The sequence below is a fragment of the Solanum tuberosum genome, unplaced genomic scaffold (genome assembly GCF_000226075.1).
Source record: "Solanum tuberosum cultivar DM 1-3 516 R44 unplaced genomic scaffold, SolTub_3.0 scf00218, whole genome shotgun sequence".
NCBI lineage: Eukaryota > Viridiplantae > Streptophyta > Magnoliopsida > Solanales > Solanaceae > Solanum > Solanum tuberosum.
Window position 1 is genome coordinate 125,729 of NW_006239144.1, and position 11,271 is coordinate 136,999.

The following is an 11,271-nucleotide window of genomic DNA, read 5'->3' on the forward strand; positions in this document are numbered from 1 at the left end:
ACAAATTAGGATATAGTTGTGGGGAAATTATATACTTCATAGATCACTATAACTGATATATTGTTTGAGTATCAAATCCGAAATTAGCATCAAACTATTTATGAACGGAAAGAACAATATTTTGAGTCATTTTGAGTTAATTTTGAAGTTTTTCCTTTAATCTAGCTCCTTAATCATATAACACGTGTACTTAATTCTTGCTTCTTATAAAAGGAAAACATACTAGGGTTTGTTGATGACCACGTATATGATTGATAGGCCACACAAACATTTAAGAAGTTACATGTTCATTTTAATCTTGGAATTAAGCTTAATGAAATAAGTTCCAATTCCTATTGAATTCCATATGTGTGGAATGAGTAAATGATGAGAAAGAAATGTGAGGCTCTATTGATGACACCAGCCAATGGGTAAGATTATAAAGTGTTTTTTAGTAAGGAATGAGACTCGAGGATGAAATCGGAAGTGTAGTGAGGGGCATGTTGTTAGGCAGGAGAATAATTTAGAATTGCTTACAAAAAGACATACAAAATAGGAGGTTGTTTTGACCACTCAAACCCCAAACCTCCTTGTCACGTTGAAGAAACTTTACTAATCACACCAAGTATTCATTTACATTACCGGAGAAAGTAATTAGATAATTTACACAATAATTTGTTTTATTCTTCATTTATAATTATACAGAACCTTCCTTCTACTCTGATTATAAGTAATAATATTATTAGTATCTTCCACATATAACAAATAATCTATATTTAGAAAGAAAAAAAGCAATAGATATGAAAGTTAGTGAATTTAAAACATATTCAAGTTAACACTTAGGAGTATTTATCATGGCAACTACTAATCAATGTGAATGGAACTTTCAATCACTTCAGATATTCACTAACACTCTGATGTTCCATATTATCCTTCATTTTAAGTGTTGAACACTCCTTTATTATTTTTATGATCAGCATATTATTATCCTGAAGAAATCAAAAAGTAGAGAAATACCATAAAGACTATACAAGCAAAATAGAAAGAAGATATTAGATATGGGCGAAGTTTGAGCAAATATTCTTCCCTTAAAGCTCAACATGATTTTGTATCTAAAGTGCCATATTTGATGGATAAAAATGAATTGGATTTTTAGATGTACCTATGCACAAAAGAGAAAGAGTACTCACAGGTTCTTCCAAAACATCTTTTGAGTTCATTTTCAATAATGGGCATCCCAATCAACAATAGCTATTTTCTTAATCACATCCATAGTTGGTTGTATGTCACAATTGGTTTCTATTACATAACTCACATCCTATGCATTTCCTATCACGAGTATAATTTATTGTTGTTTGCAACAACAGATCTTATGGGGGTGTGTTTGTTGTTGTGTATCTTTCGGGCTTATAGGGTCTGATTAGGTTATTGTTTGATTATATAATTATGTATCTTCTATTGATTTGTTAGTTAGCTATATAAATTGTTTGAACTTTACTATATATTGGTCCATTTGGTTGTAGCTAGATTGGATTATCCTCTTGTCCACTATGAGGTGTTGTGGTGGTTACCGATGTTGTATCTTCGGCTAGTTGGCTTCCATAATGAACCCTTGTAGCGAATAGGTTATTTGGATAGCACCTCCTGTTATGTTCCTTCGTCTCTGTCTCTTGCTTATTCTATTCTTCTCCGTTATCTCTATTTACATTAATTTTGCAATATCTCTTCTTTAGCTTCTTATACTATATTTGCTTTCTTTTCCTATAATTTATGCTTGATTTATCTTTTGAGCTCCGCCGGCCTATGCCTAATGAGTACCTCTTATTTGTATTCATACTACACTTCTACACCCTGCATATCATAGTATGACTTTCTTTCCACTAAGCTATGCCTTGTGTGGAGCAACTTTTGGATTCAGAGACTGCGTGAACCCCTAAATTTTGGATTTCCTAATCTCCCTCTATTTTAACTAGTACTAGTCTTTATTTTGCTTTCACATATGTTTCGGTATATATATTTTTATTTGTCCTTGTACTCCTATTTTGTTTAGAAGTTGTACTACCGAATGAAAGCATATCTTTTGTCATATATTTTCGTCATCATTCCTTCTATTCCCTCTATTCTATTCTTGTAATGACCCTCATGGTAAAATTTATTTTTTTGCATGTTTTACTTCTTTGTCCATACCCATAGCTTCCTTGAAGCTTTTGTGTCTTGCTAGATTGAGTGGGACACTTCCCATGGTGGTCGAGAGAGTTTTAAGCAAGTTTTTCCTTTTGTAAGGCTTTTTAAGTGAAATGGTTGACTTCAGTAACAGCGGCATAATCTGATGTTGTATAAAAATTTTGAAAGCTCAGGAAGGTCCATATTGGTTTAGTAGAATGGTTGGTTCTTGTTGTGAGGCCCTCGGCTTGAGTTTGTGCGGTTAGGCATTTCATCTTTAAAGTTTTGCCCAATGTTTGACTTCGGTCAACAATCTTGGTAAACACGCTCGGATGAGAATTTCATTACTGTGGTTAGCTTCAAAATACCAAGTTTCTAGAGTGGCCTTTGGTTTTGATCTCGAGGTGTTCGGGATGAGTTTGTTGGTGTACCCCATTTTAACTCACGTCAAATAGTGTACAACATATCGATGATTCGAAAATTATTTAATTTAAGGAGTTACCACCTAATTATTTTTTAGGTAAATTAGGACACTTAAATATTGATTTAAGTAACGCTAAAATTAACTCCAATTAATGGTCTACTTAACTTAAGTTATTCTAAATAAGGGTTCAAGTTATCCTAAAGGACAAGATTAAGCATCATTTAAGATCTATTAAATATTGTTACCAACAAAACTTAGGTTGACAAAAATATATGATTTGATTAAAAATATGACGTAAACGAAAATGAAAATATAACTTAAGAAGACATTACTAGTATTTTAAGGAAAGTACCATGTAAAGAAATTATTTAGTCTTCTAAAATTCACTAAGTAGATAAATAGTATATATATGAATACTTCTACTATAAGTTAATGAAAGCCCTCATTCGGACAGTTAATTGCATAAATTATTTTTTATCTAGTTGAGTTCGTAAAATAACGAAGCCATGAGTCAAACCATCCTTTATTAGCATTGAACTAAAATTGATTCAAACCATCTCTACTAAAAAGAGGAATTGTTTATACAGCTTGACCAAAAATACAATAATATGTAATTAGATACAAATTTTGTCTTAGAAAAATTAGAAAACAGTAATAAGCATACTCAAGATTTAAAAATATTATATACTTGAAGATTGAAACCCAAGCATAATAAAGTAATAATCTTTCCAAATTTTGAGAACGGGCCAAATTAATTTGAAAAACCTACATTTTAAATGAAATATTTCAAAAAATAGTTGCAGCCATTTGTTTAAAATTGAAAGAAAATAGTAGAGTGCTTAAAAAAATGACTGTCAAGGTCTGAAGGCTTTTGAAGGTAAACATGTAAAATTTTGGTTTCAAAACACAACGTTGATTTCTTTTATATTAAGAAAATGAAAATGTTTTTTTTTTAATTAAGGGTCATTCATGCTAGTTAAACCATACATCTTGATTTCAAAAAAGATTCCAACAAATCATGAATTATTATATTTAAAGAAATGATTGTTTTTAGTTAATATAAAATTCTTATTGAGAGAGTAATCTTAAGTAAGACCTAAAACCATTATAGTTAGATACACAGATGACATCAAATCAAATAAATACATGATTTTTATATACATAAATGATTAGTTGCAGATAGAATGTAACTTCTGATAAAAAAAAAAGATTTACATGTTGTATAAGTTGAAATGCACAATTCATAAACTTCTATTACATGAGTATATTTAATAAACCACACAAATGCACAATGCACACTACATATTGAATAAAGAACATAATATCGACACTGACCTTTTGTATGGCAATGAACACGGGCGAGGTCTCAGATCTACTGCAATCCAACTTTACTCACAAATAAAACAACATGATTAACCAAAAGAAAATCTCTGTCAATGTTTTTGAGATTTGGAGAGGAGATGCGAATGAAAAACTCAGTGTGAACAAAGGATGAGTGGCAGCCAAATTTTGAAGAGTAAAAGAGTACCTCAAAAACCTTAGAAAATGAACTTTAAAGTAAGCTTATATAGTTGAAATTAGAGTTGTTGAATTGATGAGCAGGCATTTTAATTTCCTATTTTCAAATTAATCAAAGATAACCATTAAAGAACAAACGTTGGGATTTTTGGATGTACTTGACATTGTTCACGTGATTGACAAATCCATAGAACTAATATAGAGCTAAAACCTCTATCCATATCTAAAGAACAATGGAGTTTTTTTTTACAATGGAGAGAGAGAGAGAGATAGAGAGGGAGAGGCTCTGGCGGCTTGTGACTTATGAGGGACTTTGCGGAGGGGGGGGGGGGTTTAGGTAGTTAAATGAGGATACAGTGGGTAGTAGGGATTGTGAAGAGGGATGATGGGTTTATGTTTGGGCTGCTGCATTTGGGCCCTTGTTTTTTTAGGGTTCTTGTGCAGGTTTGGGTTATTATTTGGTAGCCAAATTATTGAAGTATTTCTTGGGTCTTTTCATTGTTTAAATCAATTCATTTGAGCTTGTAATTTAATAATGAGTGTAATATATAATTAGTATATACAAGTACAAATATTTAAAAAAATTCTTGATGATTTATATTAATTTAGTAAGCATGAAATTAGAAATAAAATGATGACAATCAATTAAAATGAAAAACAAAGTGATAGAAGTGACTTTTTAAGAAAAAATGTATTTAATTAGTAATTCTATAAATGTGACAATGATAGTATCATAATTGTAATAAAAATAATGGATAAAATAATATTCTTTTAATAACTTAGAAGCTCAATCAAATGTAATTTAAAGAAAGGAGGATCAAAATTGGGTGTCAAGAGTTTTTCCTCTTTGACCGGAGACAATGAAAGAGTTTTTGGGTAAATAAGTTGATGTTGTTGCTATTTTTTTCCCGACCATATGTCACGACCTGACTACCCGATCATAATGGCACCTACTAAACCCACCAGTAGATAAGAAGACCCATACCCAGAACGAGAAGTAGTGGCTATAACGGTGGAACTGCATAGAAAGTAATACTAACAATAAGAAAAGACAAAATCTAATAGAAAGCCAAAAAGTATATACATAGGAAACCCTACCCAAACCTGGAAGGCACGAGTACAGAGTTGTCTTACAGGATAAATACAAGTCCCAAAAGTGGACCACAACAAGCAATCTCAAAGGCAAAAGGCAAGCTAACATATGTACAAAAGGAGACATGTTGGTCAAGGACACCAAGTGCTCACCCTCGTCTATGATATTCACAAGCTGCAAAAGATGGCACGAACGATTACTGCTTGTAGCTGGAACTAGGACTTGCATCACGAAAAGATGTATAGTGTAGCATAATTACTAAAACAAGGTACTCCGTAGGCATCATAGGCCGACCGATCAAGAAAGGTAAAAACAATTAGAAAAGATAGAGTCTAGACACAAATAGCAGTCGAGGCTAATATGAAAATAAAGCACACGAGCATACAAAAGTAAATCTAAGTACTACTACACTAAACCTAACTGGACCCTATAAACCCAAAAGGTACACTCTTGCGCAAGTTCAATAAACTCTGAACGACCCCATAAGCCTGACAGGTACAAAGAATAGCTAAGTCCATAAAATAGAAGAATAACCAATATAAGAGCTCCAAATCATCGCGTTCCAAGCCCAAGTAACCAAGAACTAGTAAATTCTAGTCCAGTTAGGAAAAGTGGCAATCAACCCAACTAGTCCACTCCCAGCCCCGCTAGAAAAACAGACAATCAACCCAGGTCTGTGTCAACTCCATAGAGGATCTCATATACCTAGTGTCTACTCCTACGGGTGTCAGCTGCCCAGGTAGCAAGAGCTCCCAGGGGTAATTCAGTCCAAAGAGAATTTCACGTAGGCTCCAAGTAATCGCGAATCAACGTCCACACTCAATGGTATCACAAAAGGCTCCAAGTTGGAAGCACTACAATACAAAGAAGGTACATAACCTCTAGTAACGCCTCAGAGTAGCAAAGGTAGGGAGAGAAGACAGAAGGACTAACAAATCGGGAGGGAAGACAGAAGACCTAAACTAAGGCTGTTCTTGAGAGACCCAAGCCTGATATTCCAATCAAGAAGGACCTAGTCCATCCGAATGACGTAAGAGACATACAAAATTCACAAGGTGCAATGGTCTAAGGAAACAATAGTATATCCTAGAATAAGCCCAAAACATGTTGAGAATGATCTAATATCCTCTGTAAAACCAATTAAAAGGGACAGTAGTCGTAGTCAATAAAAACCCAGTGATAAGTCAGGGTCGAATCCCATAGGGATTGGTATATCGTAGAGAACTCTTTTTAGGAAATTAAGATTGTCAAATTTCTCAATTCTTAAAGAAAGAACAGTTGGGTGGATAAATCCACCAATTCAATAAAAAGATTTAGTTATCAATTGTCACAGATAAATAAAACTTCAGAGAATTTAAGAGTTGACTGTCACACCTTGAATTTGAGAAAGCCTAGGAAGGGATCTAACAGACTTGTCAAGAACCAAAACTAGACCACAGGAACCACCATGGAGCCCTAGATGGGCCGTGAAGGGGACCACAGTCTATTATGATGCTCATGTCAAGGAGGAAGAACCTTCCCTAAGCAGGCTCCCTCCCACGGACACCTAGATGGGCCGTGAAGAGGGAGACGGGTTGCACAAGTGGTCGTGAAAGGGTCAAGTTCAGTAGGGTTCTCCTTGAGCCACTGGTCAAGGACAACAAGCATCAAAACGGCATGTGAATCTTCACACTGACCGTGAAGTCGCTTGTGAAGGATTTTCATTAAACTTAGAGTTTAGGGTCAACTTCAAACAATCATATCTTTAAGCACAAAATGAATTAGGTAGCCCATGACCTAACAAATTAAAGATATCTGAATCGTATTTCCAACGCCACTGAGTTTTCCTAATTCCAAACTCGGAGTAAAAAGTTATGCCCAAAATAGTGAAGCCCTATCAGGTAGAAATTTATCAGGAGCAGTGCATGATGGGCCGTGAAGGCCTCCTTGATGCCAATCCGACAATTTTTGGTTAGCGACTTCTTGATCATTTCTCCAATTGTTTTAACTCAATACTGTGTCGTCTTTCCTTCTACTCAAAGCCCTATATAATGATTTTAAACCCCCAAACTCAATTCATTCACCTAAATTTTCAAAAGAAGATCAAGTTTTTCCTCTTAAATATTTATCTATCTAGAAGTAGAAGAAGAAAGATAGGGTTTCAAGATCAAGCCTACTAATCCTCCATTGCTTCCATGCTTTTGGTATCAAGGTATGATAATTTTCATCCATGAAGTCCTTTCCTCCTTGGAGTTCCCAAATTCTCCAATTTACAAAGTTAGAATTCCCAATTGAGTTAAGGTTTTCTTCCATGTCATGGGTTCCTTTCAATGTTGATTTATTTGGTTAACTTATGAACTTAAATGCATGAATTGAAGTAACTGCATGTTTTTAAGTTGATTTCCCATGAATCCATGCATAACACATATTTTCTAAGCTATGTTTATATAATGTGGGTCTTGAACTATGAAAGATGAATTTATGAAAATATGCATGTCTTCTCTTTATGAAATAGATGTAAATGAATTTGAAGATGCATTGACTTTGAAGACATGATGAAGCTTATGAATTATTGAATAGAATGCATGTTCATGGAAGTATGTTTATGACTCAACAAATCTTATAGATGAGATTGTCTATATGTTCTATGAAACTTGGCCACATGACATAAATGACATCTAGATTTCCCTCAATGCTTTTCAGGCTATTTATTAAAATTAGGTCTTGATTAGTAGGGTATCCGGATATGCCGTCAATGATTATAGACTACGTTTTAAAAACTATTTTTATTATTATTAGGGTATCTCTAGGATGAAGTGAATGACAATGGGCCATAAAAGCTATTATGAAAAGATCATGGACAGTGAAAGGTTTTCTCACGCATGATCTAAGGAGTTATCCTATGATAAGGCATGTGGAGACTACCCATGTCTCTTAATGATAATATAAGTCAAGACTTAACAAATATTTCATGGAATTTATGCTTAGCATCGAGAGGATATTGAGCTGAAAGCGTCGTGTTGAGGTCGGGTTTTTAGAAGCAATCTCATTATCCCTTACCTATGTACCCCCATAAAATGATGGTCTAGATACACATTAGGTAGAAGATCCACTTTATCTCAACCATGGTCCTACCTTGGCAAGTAGGATAAGCCTTTTCAGTGTGGGAGACACCGGGGGATCATGCTATAGCTCACATGGTCTTTATGTCAGCTAAGGCTAATTCCCACATTAATGAACTAAGGTTACTTAAGAAGTATCTCACATGTGTTCCAAGATGGTTTTACTTTCATTGACCATGTTTTACGACTCATGTTTTCTAACCCTCTTATCTTATATTTTAACTTGGTCTTAGCATATCATGAAAAATGTCCTTTTTAGCATAATTTCATACTTTTATGCATAGCTATCATACTTGGTGCATTTTTGTACTAACGCATACTCTTACCTACATTTTCCCAAAAGTAGGGTCCGACGATTCAGATTCGCACTTCAGTGGCTAGGGATCTCATATAGAATATTGAAGATTGGTGAATCCTCATGTTCCGAGGACCAAGCCTTTACTTTATTATGCCCTTACTTTTAGTTTTTGAACTTGATGTACGGGTTACGCTCCGATTTATTCTTATGTACTAGATGGCTGTAAGACGATGTTTATACTTCCCCTTTTCTCTACAAAACGTTTATCTGTTGAAACTATCTTTTAAATCTTTGATGTTCTATTATCTTGTATGATAAGTGCTAAGTGGCTTGTATGAGGCCTTTCAGGGTCTTATACGTCATGTTATGCCTAGGGTTTACCTTGGGTCGTGACATTAACAAGAAATCTAGGGGTGCGGGGATGGAAATCAATGTCACATATGGGTTATTGTGCTACTCTATAGTGATGAACATTCATGAAGGCTAAGTCATCTTTAATGACGCTAATCATCTTTAGATCTCAAAGAATCTACGCATAGAATCTTCATTCGGTCTCATCTAAATGAGAATCTAAATAATCAAATATCTTACTATATTCTCTCTTTTGATGCAAAAATAGGGAAAATAGATCCGACCCAAAATCTCTATTTTCAAGTAAGTTACAGAAATCACACCTAAATTTCTAGTATATGATAACTACCCATTCTAATAAATCTCTTTTGAGCATCGACCAGAGATCATAAGTAGGAATTAAGTTAGCAACCTTATCCATAACTAACCCCATCTTAATTAGCCCAAATTCATGTATTAATATCTACAAAAGGAAGCATAACACAATACACACTACATTAAATCAACACCCAACCCCATAATTGCAACCCCTAGATCTTGGGGTTTTAGCAGACCCATCATAAAAAGCAAACAAAATATACCTTCCATGAAATCAACCATGGGTAACATGAAATTAAGCAATTACAAGTAGACCCACTTTGGATTCAACTTCAATTTATCAATTTCAAAAAAATGTTGGCAAACCTCAAAAGCTAGTAAGTGTTCTTCACAAAGGTCAAGTGTTCTCTCAAAACACAAAATATTTTTTAATCTTTCTAATTTTTAGAACTATCTCATTTCACTATCATTCGAACTATTTATAGTTTCCCAAAATTTAGCTCAATCACAATTCCTGCTTCATTTGGGGACATAAGTCAGGCTCACCGAGCTCGTTCGATGAATCTCCTCTTGTACTTCAGCTCGCCTTTTCATGTTTGAGGCTCCAGGTGTTTGAACCTGTAACATCCGGCAATGTGAAATAATTGAAGAAGCTTAGAATTGGAAATTTTCATTTTTGGAAAGAATTTTAAAGTTTTGGAAATTTTGCTAAGTATGGAAATCAGTGAATTTTGGCCAACTTTGAGCAGTCGTAACTCCTAGCTCAGGATGATTTAGGAGTATTTACAGTTATGGTTGCGAAGCTTGTGGAATGGTCTTTCCAACGCCACCGAGTTTTCTCAATTCCGAGTTCGTAGGAGTGAGTTATGGCCTTTGAAAGTGGGGCAATTGGCAGGGGATCCGCCCGGAAATTTAAGGGCATTTTGGTCTTTTCACAAATCAATTCTTTTGGGGTTATATTAATGAGTTAGGCTTCTTGTGGATCATTTTAGTTCCATTTTAAAAGAGTAAGAGTTAGGGTTCTTGAGTGAAGAAGAGGGGAAGAGAGAAAGAACAGAAAAAGAAGAGGGAATCAAGGAGCTTCCGTCAAAGATAGTCGTGGAAATTGTCGGGGGTGATCCCTATTAAGGTATGTGAGTTCTTTGTGTGGGTTGATACTTTCCCCCACACACCAAGCTCATTTTTATGATTTGATAAAGGATGGGATTTGTTGTTGAAGTTGTTGGAATTGTTGAAGTAATTGTTAGTTGTTGTTGTTGAAATTATTGTTGGTATTGTTGTTGATTGTGATGTCAGATTCTTGTTGATTTGGGACTTGTTTCCGGTTGTGTTTTTGAGTTGAATCTATGGTATATTGAGGGTGTTAATGATTCTAAGTGATTTGGGGAAGAAACCATTCGATTTTAGGTGAAATAAGGTGAGAAAACGAGAAAATGAGCATGCTGAAATTTTTGGGTTGGGGCCTGGCGCGACGCGTCTGCCAGAGCGCCCCAAACTCTCCTCTGAAGTTTAGGGGCTGGCGCCCCACGCCACCCATGGCGCTAGGGTCACTTGCCCCATCTATTTGTCGTCGGTTGCCCCATTTGAGTTCATTTAAAGTGTGCATTCACTCCCTTTCGATTCTAACTACTCTAAGCTACTTCTAAACACCTAAAAGTCATTCCTAACATGATCAAAATCTTGAATTCATAATTCAAATTCAAGGAAGAGTTGAGAGTTATGTTGTTGAGAATTCTTTCGAATATTCTAAGGAAATCCCTTGAGTCTTTTTGAGGAGTCGTCTACAATTTCTAGTAACTTGTTTCAAGACTCGAGCAAGTGAGTAAGAGAATGAGAAGTGTCGTAAACATGAGATCATTACCCTTGAATCCATAATCCAATTCAACCACTTGACTTAAAGATTGATCAATCTGACCTTCACTGGGACCCACATCCTCCAGAATAGTGTCATCACACACATAAATATTTGTTGTGTCCCCATCATGCATAAATAATGCAATGTTACAAATGTCCATGTCATTTTTCG